Raw genomic sequence first — 25,185 nt, 5'->3', positions numbered from 1 at the left:
TAACATTACAGAAATAAAGTGATGCACTTTTTTCATGAATAGTAATGGCTATCAGGAAAACACAATTATATGTGAAGTCTAACAGCTCATTTTGTTCTAAGACAACAAAAAAGTAAAAGCACAGTTAGTACAGACATTTTGGTTAAAGCATGATATCATTGAACAACCATCAATTCAGCTACATCAAACTAAAACATCAGAAATAAAGAGAATCATTTAGCTTGTAAATTGCTCTTTATTAAAAAATTCACCCTAAAAATCTCAATTATGGAGAGATTTAGGTATTCCAATCAGTCATTTTCCTCCCATCTTCCACTGAAAGTGGTCACACAAAATTGATAAAATGTAAGTTTTCAACTTTTTGGCCAACTGTTATGGTCAGGTGAAGGACATTAGTGTTGAGAAATGGAACATATTTTCATTTGTGGCATCCAATGTTCACATTAAGTATGGTGCAGAATACAGTTCACTCTACTCCACCCTATTAAAGTGCCTTAATCCAGCCTTAAAAGAATGGAAACTTCTGACCAATGCGACATTTTACACCAATAATCTCTCTGGCCTGTTAGAGGTTGTTAATTTAGCAATTTCACTAACCGAGAGGCATTTTTGTTCTGCAGTTCCATACCGAACTACTGTTCAAAGTCATTTCATAGAATTAAGAGATTAGAACAGAAAAAGGCCACTTGACCCAACCATGCCAGCATTTATTCTGCACTCTAACCTCTTCCTGTCCTCCTTTATTGATCAGTATAACCCTCAATTCCTTTATCTGCTTAAATGCATTTATACCATTCACCTCAATTACTTCTGAGGATCAGGCATTCTCACCACTCTCCAGGTAAAAAAAAGGTTCCTTCTGAATTCCCTATTCGATTTCTTGGTGAGTAGCTTTTTTGATCGCCTTCAGTTTTGCTCTTCCATACAAATAAGCAGATAGTATTTCCATCAAAACCTTAATTTTAATTCTGTATAGGGCCTGTACATCATTAGGTCACTCCTGCATCTTCTCTTTTCAAAGGAAAAGAAACCCAGCCTGTTCATCCTCGCCCAATGGGTGTAAAATTAATTTCTGGTATAATGCCCGCACCCTCACCTTTATAGCCTTTTTATAATATGGCGACCAGAACTGTACGCAGTACTACAAGTATGGTCTAACCAAAGTTCCATCCAAATTTAACAAAACTTCTTTTCAATTATATCCCTCTAGAAAATGTCTAATTAACCTTCAATACTTTGCAATTTATTTGCACTCCTCTACCAGATTTAGATTCTGATTTTTCATGTATTATGACCTCATTTTTATCAAAATATACCTCCCATTTGGTGTTGAAGTTCATTTGCCAATTACATATACATTCTGCAAACTTTTTAAATGTCTTGTAATTTGTTGCATCTACCTCAGTATTTTGCTTCCAGAAAGATTTGTATTAAAAATTTACATGCTAAAATGTTCATTTTAAAAATTAATTTCATGTTACATTTTACAGAAGAAAAAACTATGACAACCAAGTGTGAACGATAAGCATTTAAGGTTCAGAGTTATTTGACTACAAAGGAACTTTCATTAGCATCATCCCTTTGGTTAAACTTCCCCTGCTTAGACAAACTAGTTCGTTAGTATAAGGCCTGTATATCTTTTAACTTTTCATCCAATTTACTTTAACAGTAACTCATGCTGGGATGTGGCATTGTGGTTGATGGCTGTCCTCTAGAATCCAAAACTTGATTCAATGAATTGACACTAAAAACACACAGATCAGAAAATGCCTATTAATTCAATGCTTTTATTTGCATCTAACTTGATCCCATCTGACAATGCAATTAATATTCCTCTTATTACTTAGTAATACTATAATTATAGTTCATACCATATACATTTCATAGCTTCATTCTGATAAATCTTACACTGAAATAGATGGTAGTTGATTAAAGCAAATGGGAAAGAACTGCTTGGCTTTGCCTACCCTAGAAAAGCAAACAATGGAGGCAAAGCTTATGCAACATTAACAAATAACTTGTATCACTGTGGGTGAGTTTAAACAGCATTTTGAAATTCCACTATTAGAATGCAGGACATTATAGTAGGAATTAGGTGCAGATTGGGTATACCAAATGTCTACTCCATAGACTAAAGACTGAAAAAATAAAACTGCAGGTTTGCTTTCTCCTACAATTTTTCATTTTAATTCTATACTTCAAATACTTTTAAAAAGGTGCAGTATGTTGATCCCAAACCCAATTGTAAACTTCTATAAATTACATGATCAACTGATAAGTGTATATCTTAACTGAATTTAATGTGTTGTTGACATACATTGATCAATCTTTGTTTTTTTCTGTGCTAACCACTGGAGGTACTTTAAAAGGTTACTGCGCATTTTATCCATACCAAATTGAAAAGGAAGCTCTACAGGAGATTTGTCAGCTCTTCCTATAAAATGACAAACTACTGTTTGAAACCAAACTGTTAGAAGAACAAGATATGATCTGTGAATTTGCAAGAGTACCATCAACCTATGTGTACCACAGGAGGTCACATTTGCTTTCCAATGAGTTATACAGAGTCCCAAGCAAGATGTTTTTTGTAGAGAAACTTCCTTCCAGAGGGAAAGAGAATGCATTTCCAGCTTCCTGAAGTTGCTTCTCGTGGATGAACAGTTGAGCTGTATTGTGAACTTTTTGTACTGTGTACAGCAAATACAGAAGCTGAAAGCTTGAAATAGATTTTTGCTCTCCTTTGAAGTGATTGTATTATGTATTCATACTGAATATAAAATGGAATTATTTTGTATAGTTGTAACAATATCTACATTTATCATGATTAATTTCATGGTGTCATTATGTAAGCTATTGACTTGTATTGTCTTAAGATGTATGTATTAGAACATAGACAGCAAGTTAGAGATAATTGCATATCATGGCTCATTTGTCATTCACAATCAATATTTCTGGAACTATCTTGAACTGACAGTAGTGTTTTTGTTTTTTATTTTTGTCTATTATTTATTCTTGAACGTTTTTCTAACATGTACCAACTTACTTGAAGATGTCAGCCTACGTCAATGAATTGTAATCATAATTCTGCTATGTTACCAGAATTGTGATGCTGTTTGACAATTAGTGCATATTACAATTTGCACAACTAGTAAAGATTAAAGCTGTTTGTTCAAGTAAGTTATTCACTATATTGTAATGTATTAATTTGTGTATTTTGACAAGTTTGAAGCTGTTATATGAAGCTTCCATTAGTACAATACATCATTTACAATGATCCACACATTTTTGAAGCATTTCTAGGATTAAACACTGGAGTTTTCTGGATGCCAGCTATATTAGTCATGAGCCAGTCCCATTAAAACCTCATCTAACCTATGAAAATTTTCAACTACAAGGTTCAACCCCTAAGAAACAGCAGAACACAGGTGTATAAAATGGTTGTACTATAGTATAGTATAGGCTATATCCTAGTGAAGAACATCTGGGGGGAAAACCACCAGCACTGTAAATATGTTCCAATTTCTTCCACATTGAAGCTGTAAAGGTATGTGTTCAAAAATCAAAGCTAAGAGCTTGGTTCTTCTAACAGAAAACTCACCATATTATTCAATACTGAAGTTGTATTAAGTAAGCAAGTTAGAAACAATGCGGGCTACATCAGAATGAAGGTGCATAATAGTTTGACAGGAAGGAATTGTGTACACTCAAGATTAGAAAATATACAATATAGAGGAAATAATACGCCATGCACAAATATCACAAACAGCTCAATACTTGAACTTACAACCTTACTTCAACTTGTTTTGGTTGGCTGATAGTTATCAGTTTACAAAATGTAGCAGTATAATTTAAATTATGTCAGTAGTCATGGTGGCAAATATGGGGAGGAGCAAGATAATGAGGGGGAATCCACATTTTGTGCCACCTGATCAATTCACAAATATTAAAAGAGAAACTTGCCAATTTGGCCATGTGATTGTAAGCAAAATGCAACAGAACAGAAAATAAGTATGTGAATGAAAGATAAAATGATCTTTGATCATTCTCCCATCATTGTTCAGCAATATAGAATGTTGTACCTCTTGCACAATGCTGCACTGAAGTTTCCAAAAGGGTTAATATATTTGTTGCATACTTTAACCATGAGCTTTAGATAGTATCTTAAGACTTTGCCTGTTAATTAAGAGCTGCATTCACATCCAACCTTTTGTGCCCTATATTTTTTTTAAAATCCTGCTTCAAAAGAGCTTTTCAAGTGTGCGCTGTTTACCTGTATGCCTTTGCAGTGGCAGAGCTATAAAATGCTGCTGTTTTGTGCCTGTGATGTGTTATGTGCCAAAATGCTTATACATTACTGTTACATCCTGTGTAACTATAATCAGTTTTCTGCCAGAAGCTTTTAAAGAAATGCTTAGAAGTTATGCCTAATTTTACACTAGTGCTCTACATTAATCATATACCCACTGAACAAACAGATGCCTACTTGAGAGGTGGCAAATAATTGAATTTACCATTAATTTCACTAAAGCACAGAAGTTCTATCCAATATAGTTTAAAATCAGTGGTCTTTAAACTTGTCATAGCCTAACAAATATTGATACACTTCCTTGACCAGACCTCTTGTTAAAACTTATGAAAGGATTTAAGAACATAAGAACTAGGAGCAGGAGTGGGTAATTCAGCCCCTCGAGCCAGCCCCATTCATTATGGCTGATCTCATTTCGGCCTCAACTCCAATTTTTCGCCCTCTCCCCATCGCCTTTCAACCCATTACTAATTAAAAATCTGTCTATCTCCTCAAATTTATTCAGCATCCTGGCATCCACTGCACTCTGAGGTAGTGAATTCCACAGATTCATGACCGTTTGAGAAAAATAATTCCTCCGTATCTCTGATTTAAATCTACCACCCCTTTGACAATTTATAATACAGCAGCCTCAAAGTAGATTTACTATCCACAGGACTGTTGTATAAAACATCAGTATTTTGTATTTACTAATGGTTTAACATCTGTAAAATCAAGACTTCCATTTTGTCTTTCATCCTGCCTATTCTCTCATTCTAACACCTGTTCCCACTCAAGTATCTTGAGGGCATCTGGTCCCCTAAAAGGGCTTGTGTACACATTTCAAAACAAATGCCTACATCAAAAAATGTCAAAAGCTTTTTAATTAAGTCAGTGACATCCAAAACCATGTGTGGGTTGATGACAGTATGGTCAATGCTCAAACCTTTAATAGCACTGAAATACAAACTTCCAAGCATACACTGACCAGCAGAGTTTTAAAAAATATGATTGTATTTCAAGTTTTCATTCCCAGACCGACAAGCTGTAGGTCAGGTGAACAATTCCTACAACAGGGCATAAAACTGTTTCCCCCAGCCACAACCTCTGCGCACCCCCCCTCCTCCCTCCCCATTGATTTAGTAATGCCAAAGAGAGCAAATGTTACCTGGAGACATTTTTGTCACATGTTTGGTTACTGAATTGAAAGCAACACTTATCCCACTAGGTAGATTCCTTTAATAGAAGGCTGATAAATTAGAGGCCTTCAAAGTTGTGCATGTTTTTAAAAAAGCAGAAAGTATCTCCTGCTCATGTGTACTGTGCACTATACTGTTCTTTGCTGAATGTCTGTTTTTCAGTGTTTTCTGCTGTAAGTAAAGTAACCTTGTGGATGAAATCCTGGCTTCCCTATTGCTTCATAACAACTTGCCATTTTACAGTATTTCATTTCTTTTGCTGGGGTGAGGGAGTTGGAGGAAGGAGGAGGAAAAGTTGGTGATAGACAAGATTGTTTCTTGTTCCTCTATCTTCTGAGGTTTAAAGAAGTGCAACCAGATGATTTAGAGACTTGAGGCTCCCAAGTTACAGGAGTTCAGGATTCTGTGTCTCTCCATATACTGGAGAAAAAAAAATGAAATGATAAAAGTTCTCTGACGAAGCCTATTTAACTTGAACTGTGAATTCAAGACTAGAGATTCCAATTTCTTAATCTTCTTTACTCTATTTCTAACAGTTAATCATTGAAAGTCCTGAGGTACTCAAGTACCATATCCAATTCTTAAGAATCTAGAAAAAATTTTGGGCCTGAAGGAATCACAGCCAAAACGAATTCTGTCCTCAGTTCACATATGTACATTTCAAGCAGCAGTCACAATTTTTCTCCTCCCCACTTAGAACAGATCCAAGTGTTCCTATTCAACCCCAAGCAAAATTTCCAACGTCATTCCTCTCCTTTGCAAAAAAGCATCTACTTCCATCCACCATGGCAAAATTAACTCATCCCTACTATAGCCCATCTGCAGCAGAAACATTTTTATCTCTGGCACTTAAGGCATTCAATCACACTCCTGGCCAGCTTTCCATCTTTCACCCTTTAAACTATAAGCTTACTCAAACCTACTGTCCATTACATCTCACGCTAACTCCCACTCTGACCTATACTGCTTAAGCCTAATACCTCAATTTTGAAAATGTCATCCTCTAAATACAAGTCCAAGTAATTCCCCCTTTCTCAAAGCTTTTCAAACTTAATCCCATCTCCAGCCACCTCCTTGTATATCTCCCTCTCCCCCCAGCCTCACTACCACTGACAAATGTTTTTGTCATCTAGGCTGCAAACTCTGGATTTCACTCCCTAAACCTCTCCCCAGCCTGATCGTTCCTATAAGATCCTCCTTATAACTCACTGAGTCATCCCTCCCAATCTATCCTTCTTTGACAATGCCATTCAGTTTTCTTTGTCATTAAAGCGTTTTGGGTTGTTTTTCTGCATTAGAATACTATATAAATTCAAGTTATGGTACTGTCAAATATTTGCACAACAGCTCTGGACAGGGTGATGTTAGTAAGTTAGAGAAAGACATTTGAAAGTGGTGCAATTTTACTCAACATTTGAGAAGAGCAGGAAATACTTCTTTATGCAAACTTTCCTTGGATGTTTAAAATGAATACCTTCAGTCAATGTAAGGCATCAGCTTCAAAAGCTAAATACCATTGATTCAACATAAGTTTTACTATATGAACAGTAAATGAGCTTGTATCAAGCTACTATTGTAATATAGGCACAGTAGTTTCAAAAGAAAAGGTGTTGTGTATATTAAACTTAGCATATTACTGTTAATGATATTGTCTTCTACTTGTCCACTATCAATTGATATTATTAATCCATTTTCTAAGATAAAACTTTTCACCATGCTAAAATAATCTAATTGAAAGGACAGAATTCAGGATGCCTAAACTTCAAAATGATTTCAGCCATCCGAAAAGTAGTGGCTTAACTATTTTTGCTGAGTTTAATAGTAATTTAAAAGAAAAAAACTAAATAGAATATTTCTAGCCAACATAAAAATGAAATTTTAATTTAACCTTAGAAACAGGACTTTAAAAGTCATTGGAGGTAACTGAGATGTAAATAGCAAAAAGAAACCTCGTTTTTTGGTGTACAAGAATTGACAATGCCACAATTTGGTTGTTTTATTAAATGTTGAAAAGCTACATTTCTGCAAAATTACTAAACACATGACAAGTGATTTTAAACATTTATGCAGTTAACATGTTGCTGCTACTTTACCTGTGATTCTTGCACATTTCTTGGGTTAAGAATCTTCAGCTCCACAATATATACTCAATCCAAAAATGAAGATTGAGCAACGATGCATACAGTAAACTAGCATAAATTTGTAGTCTTGCCATTTATTATGGATTGTACTAATTGGGATTGAACCCAAAATAGTCCCCAATCTTCAATACTACATGTAGTGTAGTTTGCATTTTTATGCATTTCTAGAAGGGCAAAAAGGGACAATTCAATTTTGATTAAATGTGAAGACCACTCTGCTTCCAACTCATTTCCCTCAGGTTACAGAAAATTTTGTTGAACATTAGGTCACTGACAAAACAAACCAGGAAAATATGATTTTGGCATCAACTTATTGCAATTTCAAGTTCTGTATTTTAAACAGCAGTTTTTTTGTAGACTAAAACAACTAAAATCTGTTTGTTGCTGCATTGGCAACTTGCCTCTAAGACCCATGGACCACAGGAAAAAGAATTATTTCACTTCCAAGAGGACACCAGGCCAAGGGGTTTGATACAGCACTAGATTTGCAGGCCAAGCCTAACAATTGTGATGTAAAAATACCTCCTAAAAAATGCAAGTTTGTATTGCTTTGACCTAGAAGCAATTGTCCAAGCAATAATCACTGCAAATATCCCAGAAATAAAACCCAATTCACTTGGCATAACCGGACTGACAACTGGTAATCACAGGGCAGGGGAAAAAAATCTATTGTGTATTTGAATTTGACTCAATTTTGCTGCATTGAATGGAAACCTTTAGTTCTACATAATCAGAGGTAGAAATGGGCTTCATGACAGCAGCATTTCACGTTTCAGTCAAGATTTTCTTAAAATTCTCACTGATGTGAACCATAGTATGTCGATGTAGTCTATTTCTGCAAAATTCATACCAAAAAGTGATTAAAGTTCTTTGATATTGATAGGACAAAATTGAATAATCCAAAAGGAATAGGTAGAATTAACCGAGAATGGTCAACTGCTTCAAAAGTCAGTAAATTACAGGACCAAGGTGAAAGGCTGAAGAATTGCTAGTGCTTCATCAATTACCTTCCTACCAGCATAAAGGTCAGAAGTGGGATGTTCACTGATGATTGCACAATGTTCAGTACCATTCGCAACTCCTCAGGTACTGAAGCAGTCTATGTCCAACTGCAGCAAGACTTGGACAACATCCAGGCTTGGGCTGACAAGTGGCAAGTAACATTCGGGCCACACAAGTGCCAGGCAATGACCATCTTCAAGAAGGGAGAATCTATCCATCGCCCCTTGAAATTCAATGGCATTATCTTCGCCAAATCCCCCACTAACACCACCCTGGGGATACCACTGACCAAAAACTGAACTGGACTAGCCACATAAATACTGTGGCTACAAGAGCAGGTCAGAGACTAGGAATCTTGAGTAACTCACCACCTGACTCGCCTGTCCACAACCTACAGGGGTGAGATAGAATACTCGCCCATTGCCTGGATGAGTGCAGTCCAACTACACTCAAGAAGCTTGATGCCATCCAGGACAAAACAGCCCACTTGACTGGCACCCCATCCACAAACATTCACTCCCTCCACCACTGACACACAGTAGCAGCAGTGTGTACCATCTACAAGATGCACTGCAAAAACTCACCAAGGCTCCTTCCAAACCCACAGCCACTGCCATCCAGAAGGACAAGGGCAGCAGATACATGGGAACACCACCACCTGGAAGCTCCCTTCCAAGCCACTCAACATTTTGGCTTGGAAATAAATCACCATTCCTTCACTGTTGTTGGGTCAAAATCCTGGAATTTCCTCCCTAACAGCATTGCGGTGTAGGTACATCCATATGGGGACTACAGCAGTTTAAGGCAGCAGCTCACCACTACCTTCTCAAGGGCAATTAGGGATGGGTGTTAAATGCTGGCCTAGCCAGCAAAGCCAACATCCCTTGAATGAATTTTTTAAAAAATTACCTTCACCTGTAGATGGGGGAAATAAGGGTACAAGGCAATTATTTATTAAATAGTCTATAAAATATCTGCACACACAACATATTTGAAGGTACCAATATATGCACTAATTCTAAACCACTGTGGATTTATAAAAGGCAGGTTATGCCAACGGAGGAAGGAATATAAAACAGAAATTGAGCCTGTAATAAAATTTAGCAAATATAATGGGCTATAAATTTTAAGCTATCTACCTAACTTTCAAAGCTTTTAAGAGGCCACAAAATGTTTGGCTATAAGAACACAGGACAAATCTGTTAAAGGCATATACTAGATGCAAAGCCATCAGTGTGGGTAATTTGAGCTGTGGCCTGCATTAGACAAACTTCCAATCTGAAATACTCAAAACAAGATTAACTTTTAAACTTGCTTACTTATATTAACAACTAGACAGTCCAATGAAAATAAAGAATAAATGAACATTTTGCAAACTCAGTTTTCTCTGCTGGCTATATTAGTTAATGCATCTTTCTACTTGCTCTGGTAGACCATTACAATTACAGAGTCTAAAATGAGTGAGAAGGCTGCCCCCCTATAGATCACTACTGAAAGGGAAAGTGCAGAACTAAAATCAAGTAGCAACAAACCTAAGGATTCTGTTTAAGAATGAATATGAAAACGTCAAATTGAAGAAAACTGGTGGCCTTTTAAGCTGCATGGGGCATAATCTTGAAAAAGGTTGAACATTACCCAGCGGCCATGAAGATTAAATGCGTGCTACACAATTGTTATAGTACGTGCCTCAAAATTTTTTTTATACTTAAGTTAGCCATAATAACCAAAGAAAACCAGTCTGATGGTTTAAATTTGTATTGGATTTGAGGCTATTCTATAGTAAATCAATTCCCACTCCTCATCCCAGATATTCTGGCAGCACCATAATAACTGGGGGATGATTACATTGCCAGTGCAGTTCTAAAGTGTATCCAACTCAAATGTATTTAGTGAATTGGCAAATTAGGTTAAGGATAGGTCAATAGAAATACAGTGGCAAACATTTACAGGGATATTTCAGAATACAGGATATATTCCAACAAGAAAAAGTCCAAGGGACAGACACTATCGTGGTTAACTAGAAAGGTTCTTTAACCTTAAGTTAAACTTTAAATTTAGTGTCAAACTTAAAGAAAAAGCATATAATTGTGCAAAGATAGGTGGAAGGCCAGAAGACTGAATATAAGGAACAGCAAAGGATGACTAAAAGATTAATGAGGGAAAAATTAAGAGTACAAGAGAAAGCTAGCCAGAAATATAAAAACAGATAGTGAGAGCTTCTATAAACATTTTTTAAAATGAGTTAACAAAGTGAGCATTGGTCCTATAGAAAGTGAGTCTGGAGAATTGATAATAGAAAACATGGAAATGGCAGATGAATTGAACAGGTATTTTGCATCAGTCTTCACTGCACAGGATACAAGTAACATTCCAGAAGCAGCTATAAATCAGGAAATGGGAGGGATGAACTCAGTACCATTTCTCTGGTGATTTTAATTTTCCTGAGTAAATTGTTGGAGCTGTGAGCTGACAAGTGCCTGGGTCCGGATGGACTTCATCCTAGGGTTTTAAAAGAAGTGGCTAGTGAGATAGTTGATGCATTGGTTTTAATTTTCTTAAACTCCCTAGATCCAGGAAAGGTTCCATTAGATTGGAAGATAGCAAATTTAACTCCATTATTCAAAAAGGGGAGAAAGAAAGCAGGAAACTACAGGCCAGTTAGCTTAACATCTGTCAAAGGGAAAATGTTAGAAGCTATTATTAAAGAAGCTATTGCAGGGCACTTGGATAAGTTCAAGGTAATCAGGCAGAGTCAACATGGTTTTGTGAAAGCGTAATCTTGTTTAACCAACTTATTGGAGTTCTTTGAGGAAGTAATGTGTTTTGGATAAAGGGGAACTGGTGGATGTACTGTACTTAGATTTCCAGAAGGCATTTGATAAAGTGCCACATCAAAGGTTATTACGGAAAATAAAAGCTCATGGTATAGGGAGTAACATATTGGCATGGATAGAGGATAGCTGGCTAACAGGAAATAGAGGAGGAGGCATACATGGGTCATTTTCTGGTTGACAAGATGTAACAAGTGGTGTGCCACAGAGATCAGTGCTGGGACCTCAATTATTTACAGTTTATATAAATGACTTGAAGGGATGGATGGGATGGTTGCCAAATTTGATGACACAAAGATAGCTAGGAAAGTAATTGGTGGAGAAGACATAAGGAGGTTACAAAAAGATATAGATAAGTTAAGTGAGCAGGTAAAGATCTGGCAAATGGAGTATAATGTTGGGGTGTGTAGAATTGTCTATTTTGGCAGGAAGAATAAAAGGCATATTATCCAAATGGTGAAAGATTGCAAATTTCGAAGATGCAGTGGGATCTGGGTGCCTTAGTGTATGAATCGCAAAAGGCTAGTATGCGGGTACAGCAAGTAATTAGGTAAGCTAATAGAATGTTATCATTTGTATGGGGAATTGAATACAAAAGTAGGGAGGTTATGCTTCAGTTATACAGAGCACTAGGGAGACCACATCTGCAGTAGTGTGTATAGTATTGGTCACCTTATTTAAGGAAGGATGTAAATGTGTCAGAAGCAGTTCAGAGAAGGTTTACCAGACTAATACCTGGAATGGGCAGGTTGTCTTGTGAGGAAAGGTCAGACAGGCTAGCCTTGTATCTGCTGGAGTTTAGAAGAGTAAGAGGCAACTTGATTGAAACACCCTGTGAGGACTTGGCAGGGTGGGTGTAATGTTTCCTCTTGTGGGAGAATCTAGAACTAGGGGTCGCACTTTTAAAATGGAGATGAGGCGAAATTTTTTCTCTCAGAGGGTCGTGAGTTTTTGGAACTGCCTTCCTGAAAAGGCCGTGGAAGCAGAGTCTTTGAATATTTTTGAGGCAGAAGTGGATAGATTCTTGGTCAACAAGAGGTGATAGGTTATCGGGGGTAGGCGGGATTCAGATTTGAGGTTGCTATTAGATCAGCCATGATCTTACTAAATGGCGGAGAAGGCTTGAGGGGCTGAATGGCCTACTCCTGCCCCTTGCTCGTAAGAAAGATTAAGGATAGTACTGAATACATGATTACAAAAAAAAACACAATTCCAAAGTGGTTGCTGATAAAGGGCAAATAGCTCCACCAGACAGTTACTCTATTATTTCAAAAAGAGGAAATGTTGTAGGTACCTATAGGCAACCTTAAGGCATATAGAGTTAATATTTCTGCAATATACTTAACTATGTATCTTTATGTTTGCAGTTTCTATTTGACCAAGGCACTTGCCACAGCTGTCTGTAAAGTAGAAGAGTTCAAAAAGGTCTACAGTCAATCTATGCCCACTTATGTATGAAGCAGCAAACCACTGATTGTCTTTCCAGCAGGTGGTGCTCATGTATTCTTCAACTCTTAATTTAAAATGATGAATTTGTACTCCAGAAAAGGAGTCAATTTGACAATCTACTCTGTCGATAATGTGATCAAACGTCAAGTTCTCTCCCTGGCGCCAAACAGGGGCAGAGCCTGTGAACGAGCAAGTGAACAATTCCACCCAGGGAGTTTATAATTCTGAGTTTTATAGAAAAAAAGTGCCAATGGTTAGCAATACCGTCGTGGCAGTTTCTCTTGGCCAATTATTCAGTTTGAAAAAAATCAGTGGATATTTTAACATGTTTGAGGTTGTAAAAAAAAAACAATTGATTTTTCTTGACAGGTCAAAAGTTTATTGATATTAAGGTTTATCCGACATGCTACTTGCAGGAAAATTCTTCACATACAAAGAATACTTATTGATGAAACTATACTGTGATTTTTTGCATAGCCAAGGTTCAGTTATTAGCACTAACAATGACTAGTGTACACCACACTGATTTTGCAATGCTCCTTAAAAATGACAAAGATGCAAGTTACAAAACAAAAAATGATGCATGGAGTTTTATCTATGGTACTGATCAATTAATTAGGCCCTCTAATGCAGCCAAGCAGACTCAGTTATTTACACAATGGATGAGACTGCCCTAAGTTACCAAGGTGAACAAATGATGGAAAACTTGCTTAACACATCATCTGGACCAATGATAAAGGTCTATCTCTTTTGCATCCTGCTTGTAGTCTGCCACAGCACAGATCATGAAGACAATCAGCTGCATATTATCAGCACAAGCTTTGTGCAGTGTATTTATTTTAAAAGGCCAGGTCCAGGTTGGATGGCCATGAAATACCACTTCACAAACTTTCAGATCTACCCCTACTCTTAACATGAGCAGATGGCAAGTGGTCATGATTCTTAAAAAAAAAAATCCTTTAAGTAAATCACACAAAACCTCAATCATAAATATTCTTGCCAATTAAATTTGTACCATACTATTTGATTATTTAAAAACTTCTCCTGGTGATGGCAATTTCACAAGAATTACATTAACTGAATGTCTAATATTCCAAAAGTATTGAGGGAAACTGATTCAAAGTTCGGTCAGATGCCAGATATTTGAAAGATATCAAAGATTACTGGAAGAATGGAATGCCATGAACCCTAACTGAACTAATCTTTTGTGCAAGAATTTTGGGATTCTTCAATTGATGAATATTGTTAAGACAAGAAAATTGGACAATACAAGTTTTATGAAACCCTGCTCCTTAATAGATTTTATATTAACGTGGTGTTGGTGAGAACTCACTTGAAATAAAATTTTGCATGTGACCACATTTACTAACGAGTAAAAGTTGTAACGTGATGTAACAAGTCCAAAACGCCCAGAAGCAAAAAGATCTCATAGAAAATTATTCTGGCTCTGTGGTAGAGTTTCCACAATCCAGAACTTTGGATGGGAGCTCATTTTATTTTTTTGGGAGATTACCATTTTGTTTCACCAAACAAAGCTACTCTTCAAAATGCAATTTAAAGGCAAATAACAGGCTACGCCCTCACTAATTAGGAAAATGGTATTGTGGACTACTTGTCTATTTACTGAATTTAGTCGCAACATATTAGAAATGAACCAATTTTATAGCCATTCTAATTTGCTTCAATTGCATGTGAAGGTAGAGACCACTTGTTTCAAAGTGTAAATGTATTTTGCAAGCTTAAAGTTGATTCTCGCTGATGTTTGCAGATGTGTGCCAAACTCAATGCAGTAGAGGAGATATGCCCTAACATATTTCCTGATGCAGCTTTTTAAAATCAGCAGGGAGGGAATCAAGTACATAAAGAAATGCAACATGAATTGCCAGCCAAAGGCAAACTTTGCAGATTCAAAAAAGGCTCAGGAATGATTTTCTGGACAAAAGGGTGTGAACTGCAAGACCAATACCTAAAAAACTCAAATCACAGCATTGTTACAGCTCAGAGAAAACCATTTGGCTCGTTGCATCTGCACCAGTTCTCTGTTGGAGCAATTTATCTAGTGCCACTCCCCTGACTTCTCCCCTTGGCCCTGCACATTCTGCCTTTTCAATAACAACCTAATTCTCTCAATGCCTCCATCATAATCTCAGGCAGTACATCGCAGATTCTAACCACACTATGTGAAAAAGTTTTTCCTCATGTCACCATTGCTTATTTTATCACATTAAATCTGTGCCCTCTTGTTCTTGATCCTTCCACCAATGGGAAGTTCTTCCCTATGTACTCTGTCCAGACCCCTCATGACTTTGAATACTTCTATCAAATCTCCTTTTCAACTTCCCTTCAAGGAAAACAGTCCCAACCTCTCCAATCTATCCACGTAACTGAAATTCTCCATTCCTGGGACCAGTCTCATGAATCTTTTCTGCATTCTCTTTAATGCCTTCACATTTTTCCTGAAGTGTGTAGCCTAGAACTGGACTCAATACTCTAGCTGAAGTGGAAACAGTGTTCTATACGCACTTAACATAACTTGCTTGCTTTTATACTCTAATACTCTATGCCCCTATCAATAAAGCCTAGAACGCTTAATTAACCACTCTTTCAACCCGTCCTGCCACATGCAATGAGTTATGCACATTATACACCCAGGTCCCTCTGCTCCTGCATCCCCTTTACAATTGTACCCTTTAATTCATATAGTCTCTCTGCATTCTTACTACCAAAATTAATCACTTCACATGCCTCTGCATTAAATTTCATCAGCTACTTATCTGCCCATTGCACCAACTATGACCTTTGGAAGTTCTACACCATCCTCCTCACAGTTCACAATGCTTCTGAGTTTCATATAACCCATACATTTTGAAATTGTGCCCTGGTCATTAACAGCAAGGGTCCCAACACCAACTCCCAGTAAACTCCATTACAAACCTTCCTCCAGTCTAAAAACTCAAAAGTCAAAAGGACAGAAGGGTATGCTTCAACCTGCAAGAGGAAAAAAATTATGCCATATTTAGGGTGGGAGGTGGTGAATAGAGGCAGGGTGAATGTCGAGAGCTTGAAATACCAAAAACTTGACAGAACAGGTTGTGTTCCCTCAATGCATTCATTTGTCTTCCACAGTGATACAAAGCTATGCAAGACAGAAGTATGTTCACATATCTTTAAGATTCAGGAGATTCTGAAATGGACTAAGATTTGAGAGAAAGTTTAAAGTTATACAAATAAACATTGGATTACTTTGCTTCTGGTTAATTTTCTTTAAATTTTAGTTTTTAACCAAAATATAGTCCAGGAACATAGGGCTGAATACAGAGTTGCACCAGACGTCCAGCACAAAATCTCAAAGTTACTTATATCAATTTAGTGAATAGTGTGCCTCCAAACATTACATACTATGAAGCATATAGTGTTCAATGTAGTGAACATAATTTGCACCACTTGTTTTCAACAGAACCCAATTTTATATATATTTAGATTAAACTTGCATGAAAATAACACCAGGCGCAGAAAGGGGCACGCCGACACCAGACTATGCCCGAGTGAGACATAGATTGAGTGAAGAGTTGGGAATTTGGTTCAGGTTGGGACTTGGTGCACAGGGAGAAAGAGATACTAGTTTTTCTACTTTTTTTTCAGGCTTCGGTGGTTGGTGTGTTTGCTTCCTTGTCTCCAAGCTAGGTAAGGGCAACTTTCTATTACTTTCGCTGTACAAATTTGAAATAAATAAGGTTGGACAGAAATGGCAAGACTGATGGTGTGCCATGACTGCAGCATGTGGGAACATGCAATGCACTGCAATCCTGGACAACCATATCTGCAGAAAGTGCCTACAAATTAGGTAGCTTCGGTTCTTAAGTTGCTGAGCTCAAGTCGCAGGCATTGCGGGGCATCAGGGAGGGGTAAAGAGTTACCTGGACACTGTTCCAGGAGGCAGTCACCTGCCCTGGTTTTGGCAGAACCTTAGAGTTGGTCAATGGTCAGCGACAGGAAGATGTCACTGCGAGTCAGGCAGGTAGGGGAAACCAGCATGTTGTGATGGAGGAGCCTTAGTCCCTGACTTTATCCAACAGGTGCGAGCTGCTTGCTGCCTGTGTGGATGAGGAGAAGGACTGCAAGGTGGATGAGCAGACCGAGAAATGAGGTTCAGTTCATAGGGCACTGGCACCGGTACTGGGGCAAGTGGGAACTGTACCGTTGGGACAGTCTACACTTGAATGATGCTGGGGCCAATGTTCTAGCGAATCATTTAACTAGGAAAGTAGAGAGGGCTTTGAACTAAGATGGGTGGGAGGAGGGTAAGGGATTATGTGGGGGAAGATTAAGTAAATTAAAGGGAAATGACAAAGCAATAGATCAAGGTAGCAATATAGCTAATGATAATCAGAGTATGGCAGGAAGGGACAGTGATTGCAAACTTGAGTGTGCCAGCAGATAGGGCCAGAGTTTACAAAAACAGTAAAACAATGGAATTAAAGGCTCTGAATGCTTGCAGCATTGGCAGTAGAACAGATGAATTGTCCGTTCAAAAAGAAATTCATATGTTATGGCCTGATAGCCATTAGAGACATGGCAATAAGAAAAACAAAGCTGGGATCTGAATATCCAAGGGTATGTGGCGTTCAGGAAGGACAGGAAGCTTGGAAAAGGTGGTGGGATGGCTCTGTTACTTAGAAGGCATTAGTACTGTAGTGAAAGATGACCTTAGTTTTAAAGATCAAGACATAAAATCAGTTTTGGTGAAAGAAAGAAACAACAAGCGGCAGAAACCATTGGTGGGAGTTGTTTATAGGCCAAACAGCAGTGATAATGTAAATCATGTATAAATCAGGAAATTAGAGGTGTGCGCAACAAGGGTAATACAGTAATCATGGGGGATTTCAATCTACACAGACTGGGTAAACTAGTGTTGTGGAGAACAAATTCTTGTATGCAAGATGGTTTTCTAGCACAGTACATTGAGGAACCAACTAGGGAATAGCATATTTTAGATTTGGCATTGTGCAAAGGAAAAGGGCTAATTAACATCTTGTTGTAAATGAGCATTTAGGAAAGAGTGATCATAATGCAATAGAATTTTAAGTTTGAAAGGGATGTAGTTCAATCAGGCTAGGGTTAGAACTCTAAACAAAAGGAAACTATGAAAATATGTGGAGCAAATTGAAAATTGGGAAACTATGTCAAAAGGTATGACGGACGACAGGTAATGGCTAACATTTGAAGAACTAATACACAGTATACAAGAAACATACATTCCTTTAATGCACAAAAATCCAGCAAGGAAAAAGTGTTCCAACCATGGCTAACAAAAGAAATCAAGGATTACATTAGATCAAAGAAAATATGCCAAAAAAAACACTGAATCTGAGAATTGGGAGCATTTCAGAATTCTGCAAAGGGGACCACAAAAAAAATTAAGAAAAAATAGAATACGAGTAAACTCTCGAATAACAAAGGACTGTAAAAGCTTCTACAGGTATGTAAAAACAAATGCGGGTACTTTACAAGCAGAGTCAGGAAAATTTATAATGGGGAATAAGGAAATGGCAGAGAAACTATTTGTAAAACAAAAACAAAAATAACTGGAAAAACTCAGGTGTGGCAGCATCTGCGGAGAGGAGCACAGTTAACGTTTCGAGTCCGAATGACTCTTCAACAGAAACTATTTGTGCCTGTCTGAGGAAAATACTAAAAAAACTCAAATAATGGAGAACCAAGGGACTAATGTAAATGAGGAACTGCAAGTTATAATTAGTTAAAAAATAGTACTAGAGAAATTAATGGGAGTTAAAGTAGATAAATCCCCTAGGCCTGATGATCTACATCCCAGAGTGCTGAAAGAGGTGACTGCAAAGATAGTAGATGCATTGGTGGTCATCTTTCAAAATTCTATAGACTCTGGAATGGTTTCTGCAGATTGGAAAGTGGCAAATGTAACCCCATTATTTAAGAAGGGGGGGGGGGGGGGGGGGGGAAGAGAGAGAGGAGAGAGAGAAAGAGAAAATGGGGAACTATAGACCTGTTAGCCTGACATTAGGTTCTAGTATTTTCCCTGCTACTATTATAAAGGATGTGATAACAGGACACAAAATAATGGTAGGATTGGGCAGAGTCAACATGGATTTATGAAATCATGTTCAACAAATCCACTGGAGTCATTTGAGGATGTAACTAGCAGAATAGATAAGGGGGAAAATCGCTGGATGCGGCGTATTTAGATTTTCATAAGGCTTTTGATAAGGTCCCACACAAGAGATTAGTAACAAAATTAGAGCACATGGCATGGATTGAGAACTGGTTAACGAACAGAAAACATTAGGAATAAATGGTCATTCTTTGAGGAAGTGACAAGAGTTGATGAAGGTAGTGCAATGCATGTTGTGTACATGGATTTTAGCAAGGCATTTGACAAGGTCCCACATGGCAGATTGGTCAGGAAAGTAAAAGCCCATGGGATTCAGGGTAATGTGGCAAACTGGACAAAAGGTTGGCTTTGTAACAGGAAACAAAGGGTAATGGTCGATGGATGCCCTTGCGAATGGAAAGTTGTCTCAAGTGGTGCTCTGCAGGGCTCGGTGTTGGGACCCTTGCTGTTTGTGTTATATATTAACGATTTGGACATGAACGTGGGGGGGGCGCGATTGGGAAGTTTGCAGATGACACAAAGATTGGCCGAGTAGTGGATAGTGTAGAGGATAGCCATAATCTCCAAAATGATATAGATGGGTTGTTAGAGTGGGCGGTAAAGTGGCAGATGGATTTTAACATAGAGAAGTGTGAGGTCATACATTTAGGGAGGTCAAACAGTTACAGGGATTACACAATAAATGGGAATATACTAAGAGGGGTAGATGCAGTGACAGATCTTGGCGTACAAGTACACAGGTCACTGAAGGCAGCAGTTCAAGTAGACAAGGTTATAAAGAGGGCATATGGAATGCTCTCCTTCATTGTCAGAGGTATAGAATATAAAAGGAACGATATAATATTGGAATTGTACAAAACACTGGTGAGGCCACAACTGGAGTAGCGTGTGCAGTTCTGGTCACCACATTACAGGAAGGACGTAATAGCTCTGGAGAAAATGCAAAGGAGGTTTACAAGAATGTTGCCAGGGTTAGAAAAGTGTAGCTACGAGGAGAGATTGGATAGGTTGGGGGTTATTTTCCTTAGAACAAAGAAGGCTGAGAGGTGACTTGATTGAGGTGTACAAAATTATGAGGGGAATAGATAGAGTGGACAGGATAAAATTGTTTCCCTTGGTGGAGAATTCTAGAACCAGGGGACATAGATTCAAGATAAGTGGCAGAAGGTGTAGGGGGGACATGAGGAATAACTTTTTTTTTTACACAGAGGGTAGTGGGTGTCTGGAATTCGCTGCCCCAGTTGGTGGTAGAGGCAGAAACTCTAAACTCTTAAAAAGTACCTGGATCTGTACCTAAAGTGCTAAAGCTGCAGGGCTATGGGCAGGGTGCAGGAAGGTGGGATTAGAAAGGGCACCTGGGTGTCCTCGGGCTGGCATGGACAAGATGGGCCAAATGCCCTCCTTCTGTGCTGTAACTTTTCTATGGTTCTATTTGCAGGCTGAGACTTGCGGGGTACTGCAAGGATCAGTGCTTGGGTCCCAGCTATTCATAATCTATATCAATGATTTGAATGTGGGGATTAAATGCAATATTTCCAAGTTTGCAGATAACAAAACTAGGTGGAAGCGAGAGTTGGGAGGAGGATGCAAAGACACTTCAAGGGGATTTGGAGAATTTAAGTGAGTGGGTAAAAATTTGGCAGATGGAATACAAAGTGGAGAAATGTAAGGTTATCCACTCTGGCAGGGAAAACAGTATTTCTTAAATGACAAGAGGCTGGGAAGTGTTGAACTTCAAAGGGACTTGGGTACCCTTGTTCATGAGTTACTGAAAGCTAACATGCGGGTTCAGTAAGCAATTAAGGCGGCAAATGGTAGGTTGGCCTTTATTACAAAAGGATTTGAGCATAGGAGTAAAGATGCCTTACTGAAATTATATAGAGTCTTGGTGAGACCAGATCCAGAGTAGTGTGCAGTTTTGGTCTCCTTACCCAAGGAAAGAAATGCTTGCAATAGAGGGAGTGCAAAAAAGGTTCACAAAATGGAAGGAGTGTCCTGGGAGTATGAGGAAAGATTAAAGAGACTGGGTGTTTATTCTCTTGAGTTTGGAAGAATGAGAGATGAACTCATTCAAACATACAGAAGTCTTACAGGGCTCAACAGGGGAGATGCAGAAGGATGTTTCACTTGGCTGGAGGTGGGGGTGGGGGAGTTGGGGGGAATAGAACCAGGGGACAGTTTCAGAATAAGAGGCAGACCATTTTGGACTGAAGTGAGGAATTACCACCGAAAAGAGTGGTGAATTTTTAGAATTCTCAGGGATAGTGCAGGAAAATATTGAAGTAGATGATCAGCCATGATTTTGTTAAATGGCAGAGTGGGCTTGAAGGGCTGAGTGGCCTACATCCTTATGTATTGTGATATGGTAGGACACATCATATAGGAACTATAAATTACAATAAACTTATTGGATTTGATGAGCACCAGCTTCATAAATAAAAGCTGAACTAGAATAGTTACTTAAGGGGCTAGTCTCTAAGTAAAAATATCAACAGTTGCAATATTTTGAGAAGCACAGTTCAACCTCAAATATCTTTGAGTTTTCAAAATACAAAACAGACGTGTAATTAAGTCCTTAGAGTATGGAGATGTGATAAAGCTCTACAGTTACAAGATAATTATGGAGAAGGCCATTTGATTTATCCATCAAGAGATCTTTCCACTGCACCACCCCCCCCCACCCCAAACCATTGTAGCATCCAACTATTTCTCAAATTAATCCAAGGTTTCTGTCTCCACTATTCTATCAGGAAGAACTTCCTGATAGCTATTCTAAAATTACCCATCTCTGGCTTGAGCTTATATCCTTGTTTAAGCAGTGTTTCAGGCTTACTTTTTATATCCTTCAAATCTTTTCCAATTCTACAAAAGTCACCTCAATACCTTCTTTCCAAGCTGAAAAGCCCATGTTTATCCTGTTGTCCCTCATATGGAGGTCAACCTTGTGGTTTCTGTGTCCTGTGTCCAGCGTCTGATCTTGGAAACCAAGGCTGGACATAGTAATCTAGACGAGGTCTAGTTAGAGTACCACACAAGTTGGTCATTACTTCCAGATGTGTTTTCCACTTTGGAGTTGCATTGATTGCACATGTCAATCTCTATGGCCTAATCCATTGCTACTTCAAGAGCTCAAGAGGTGTCAGCTGTGGCTCAGTTCATAGCCCCCTCGCCTTTGAATCAGAGGGTTGTGGGTTCATGTCCCACTCCCAGAAACCAAGAACTGTGATTGTACTTGAAAGAGTTGCAATCTGTGACTGTTGATAACTCGAAAGAGTTTCAAGAGCTCATTGCAGGAAGTTCCCTGGGGCAGCATTCTAAGCCCACCTATCTTCAGCTGCTTCAATGCATCAATGACCTTCCCTCCAAGGATCATAAGTGGAGCTCTTATCTAATGGTTGCCATGTTCAGCAGTCCATGCCCTCAAGCAAGAACTGTACAACATGGTAGCACTTGCATTAGGCAATGAATAGTTCCAACAAAAACCTAACCACCTCTCTCACAGCTAACAGCATTACCCACTGCTGGATCCCTCACCAACATTTGGCTTCGGCAAGGGGGGGATATGTTGCCATCACCACAGCCCAGGAACAGAACTGGACAAGTCAAGAGGAGTGCAGTTCAGAAGCTCGGCATTCCGCAGTGAATGGTTCACCTGTCTTCTGATCAAAACCCTTATATCGCCTAAAGGACACAAGTCAGAAATGTCATCAATTCTCTCACTTCAACACTACACTTGCCTAGCTGAGTGCAGTTCCAACATTCAAACTGAACAGGTCAAAAGAAGTTCACTTCAACAGCACCCTTGCCACTGGCTTAAGCATCCACTATTGGTCTGACTGTCAACCTGTCAAGGATTCTTCAGCAGAACGTCCCAAATGCACAACCTCCACCGCTTAGGTGAAAACATTTATCTTCAAACCATACACCATCGTGAACTGAGACATGTAAATCACTGCTTTTCCATTGTTGCTGGGGAAAATCTTGGAATTCCATACATTCACAGCATTGTGGGGAGCACTTTCAAAATAGATTGGAGCATTTCAAGATGATACACTAGAAGAAGAACAACTGAACAAATGCTAGTTTAGCCAACACCACCCACACCTGGCAAAAAGAGTATGAGTGCCACCCATTTATTTCTTCTTGCAAAGCACTTTTAATTACCTACATTAAAAAGCATCTGCCATTGTTTTGCCAACTCATCCTATAGTTTGGGATGGCACTTTAGATTCCACTGACTTTCCTAGTTTGGCATCATCTATAACTTTGAGCATGGCATTTATGATTCTAGATCATATTTGTAAGCTGGAAATAGTAATGACCCCAAGCACTGAGACATGAGGCAACCAACTCAGTATCTCTCTCCGTTCTGACATAATTCTTTTAACAAGTTATTGTTTTGTACTCTTGTTCAAAAGATCAACTATTCCTAGGATTTACCCCAGATACCTGCCACTTTTCACATGGAACTTAAAATTATATTATATAATATATATGTATTTAATATAAAGTAACAGAAAATGCTGGAAAAAGCTCAGCAGGTCTGGCAGCATCTCTGAAGAGAGAAACAGAATTGACATTTCAAGTCCGTTATGACTCCTTTTCAGAGCATCCGCAGTATCATTTTCTGTTTAGTTCTTCTAATCAGGCAGATGCCAAAATAGGCAATAACAGATCAGCAATGCAAGGCTATTTGACCAAAACAAAACTCAAGAAAAATGACTTTTGGCCGGCTACAATACATGAACTACTCAAGTATGTGACTTGCATAGAAATTACAATGTGGAAACCAGTCATTTAACCCAACCATTCTCTGATGGTGTTTACCATCAACACAAGCAGAATCTTTTTTGGAAAACTTATAGTTATGTCTTTTAAACACAGAGATTGCACATTACCAAGAGCATGCTGCGCAACATAGGAAGTGCAATTCATCACATACTAGACATATAGTCCAAGTATAAGAGGGCTTCAGACTAAAACAAAGTTCAAAGCTAAAAGTTTAATAATGTTTAAGATACTAATAATCCACATCAAGATTTCACTAATTCGAGTAGGGAAAATGGTTCACTAACTATGTAGCACCCGATTAAAGAATCATGGGTAGTAATTTAAAACCATGTAAATTTTCAGGGCACTCAATAAGAGGGGAAGTGACTAATCGAGGATAAAAAGTTAAAATTAGCTTGCCCCATTACCAACAAAACATGTTCAACATTGTTTCGCGATATTTACAGAAGTATTAAGGCTTGAGCTCTTTCAGAAATACATTCGAGTATAAAAACAAAATTATATTTCCTGTTAATAAACGTTACCCCCAGTACGAGAAATGTCATGGAAATTGCTACTGGGACGTCAGCCACCCCCACTAACTTCATGTTACAGCAAAGGAATGTACCCCGATCACGTGACCTGTAGCTCCAGAACAGTCAACCTGCGACAAACAAGATAACCCAGCCGCCGCCATCTTGTTTTGACGCATCTTTAAAAAGACGAGTTTAAAAAAGAACTTTTTATAATTTCCAATCAACGTTTCTCTCCATGGTGAGGCTAGTTTAAAACAACCAGCGCGATAGATAATCCCTTTCTGAGAGCCACAAATCAAATTCACCGCACAGGCGTTCCTTACTGAATGTCACACAGCCCTCTCCCTATAATGGCGTCCACATTAACAACTTCCTAAACCGAATTGATTTCGAGCGCTAGGCTCCACCTGCCTGCAGCAAGATAGCGTCATTAATAGCCAATCTGCGCGGGCAAGGAACTACACCGCAACCAATGGTTAGCCGAGAGGGACGTCACTCACAGAACCACATCAAACACCAAGACAATGTTCGTCTTTTCCGACTGAAACGTGCGCCATTTTATAGAATTTTATCTCTACAATAATACACCTCACATTACCTCAAAAATTAAAAAAAAAACTGCGAAATACTCGCGAATTAGGTTAAAACTAACATACTGTTTTTCACCTATAACCAAAAAAGCACCGCTTTACGTTAACCATAGTTGATATTTCTTCAACCCGCTCACACCACAGCCAAAAACGAACTGCCAAGGCTAGTGAAATCCTTCACGGGTTTCTGTGTACGCATGCGTGCTAAGCTCCCCGCCCTTGTCCACTGCCCCG

At 38.5% G+C, this 25,185-nt stretch overlaps 1 long non-coding RNA gene across 1 annotated transcript; it reads right to left on the bottom strand.

Moving 5' to 3' along the window:
* Positions 1–1,277: 1,277 nt before the first annotated feature.
* LOC144687305 (uncharacterized) lies at positions 1,278–25,130 on the bottom strand. Its single transcript, XR_013578109.1, has 3 exons — positions 25,018–25,130; positions 7,578–7,789; positions 1,278–1,744 (listed from the first exon to the last, which is right to left on the bottom strand). It is a non-coding gene; the product is annotated as an uncharacterized LOC144687305 (long non-coding RNA).
* Positions 25,131–25,185: the final 55 nt, after the last annotated feature.

The sequence above is a fragment of the Cetorhinus maximus genome, chromosome 12, assembly GCF_964194155.1.
Source record: "Cetorhinus maximus chromosome 12, sCetMax3.hap1.1, whole genome shotgun sequence".
Taxonomy (NCBI): Eukaryota; Metazoa; Chordata; class Chondrichthyes; order Lamniformes; family Cetorhinidae; genus Cetorhinus; species Cetorhinus maximus.
Note: the sequence above shows the minus strand (reverse complement) of the source record. Positions and strands in the feature narration are given on the sequence as shown.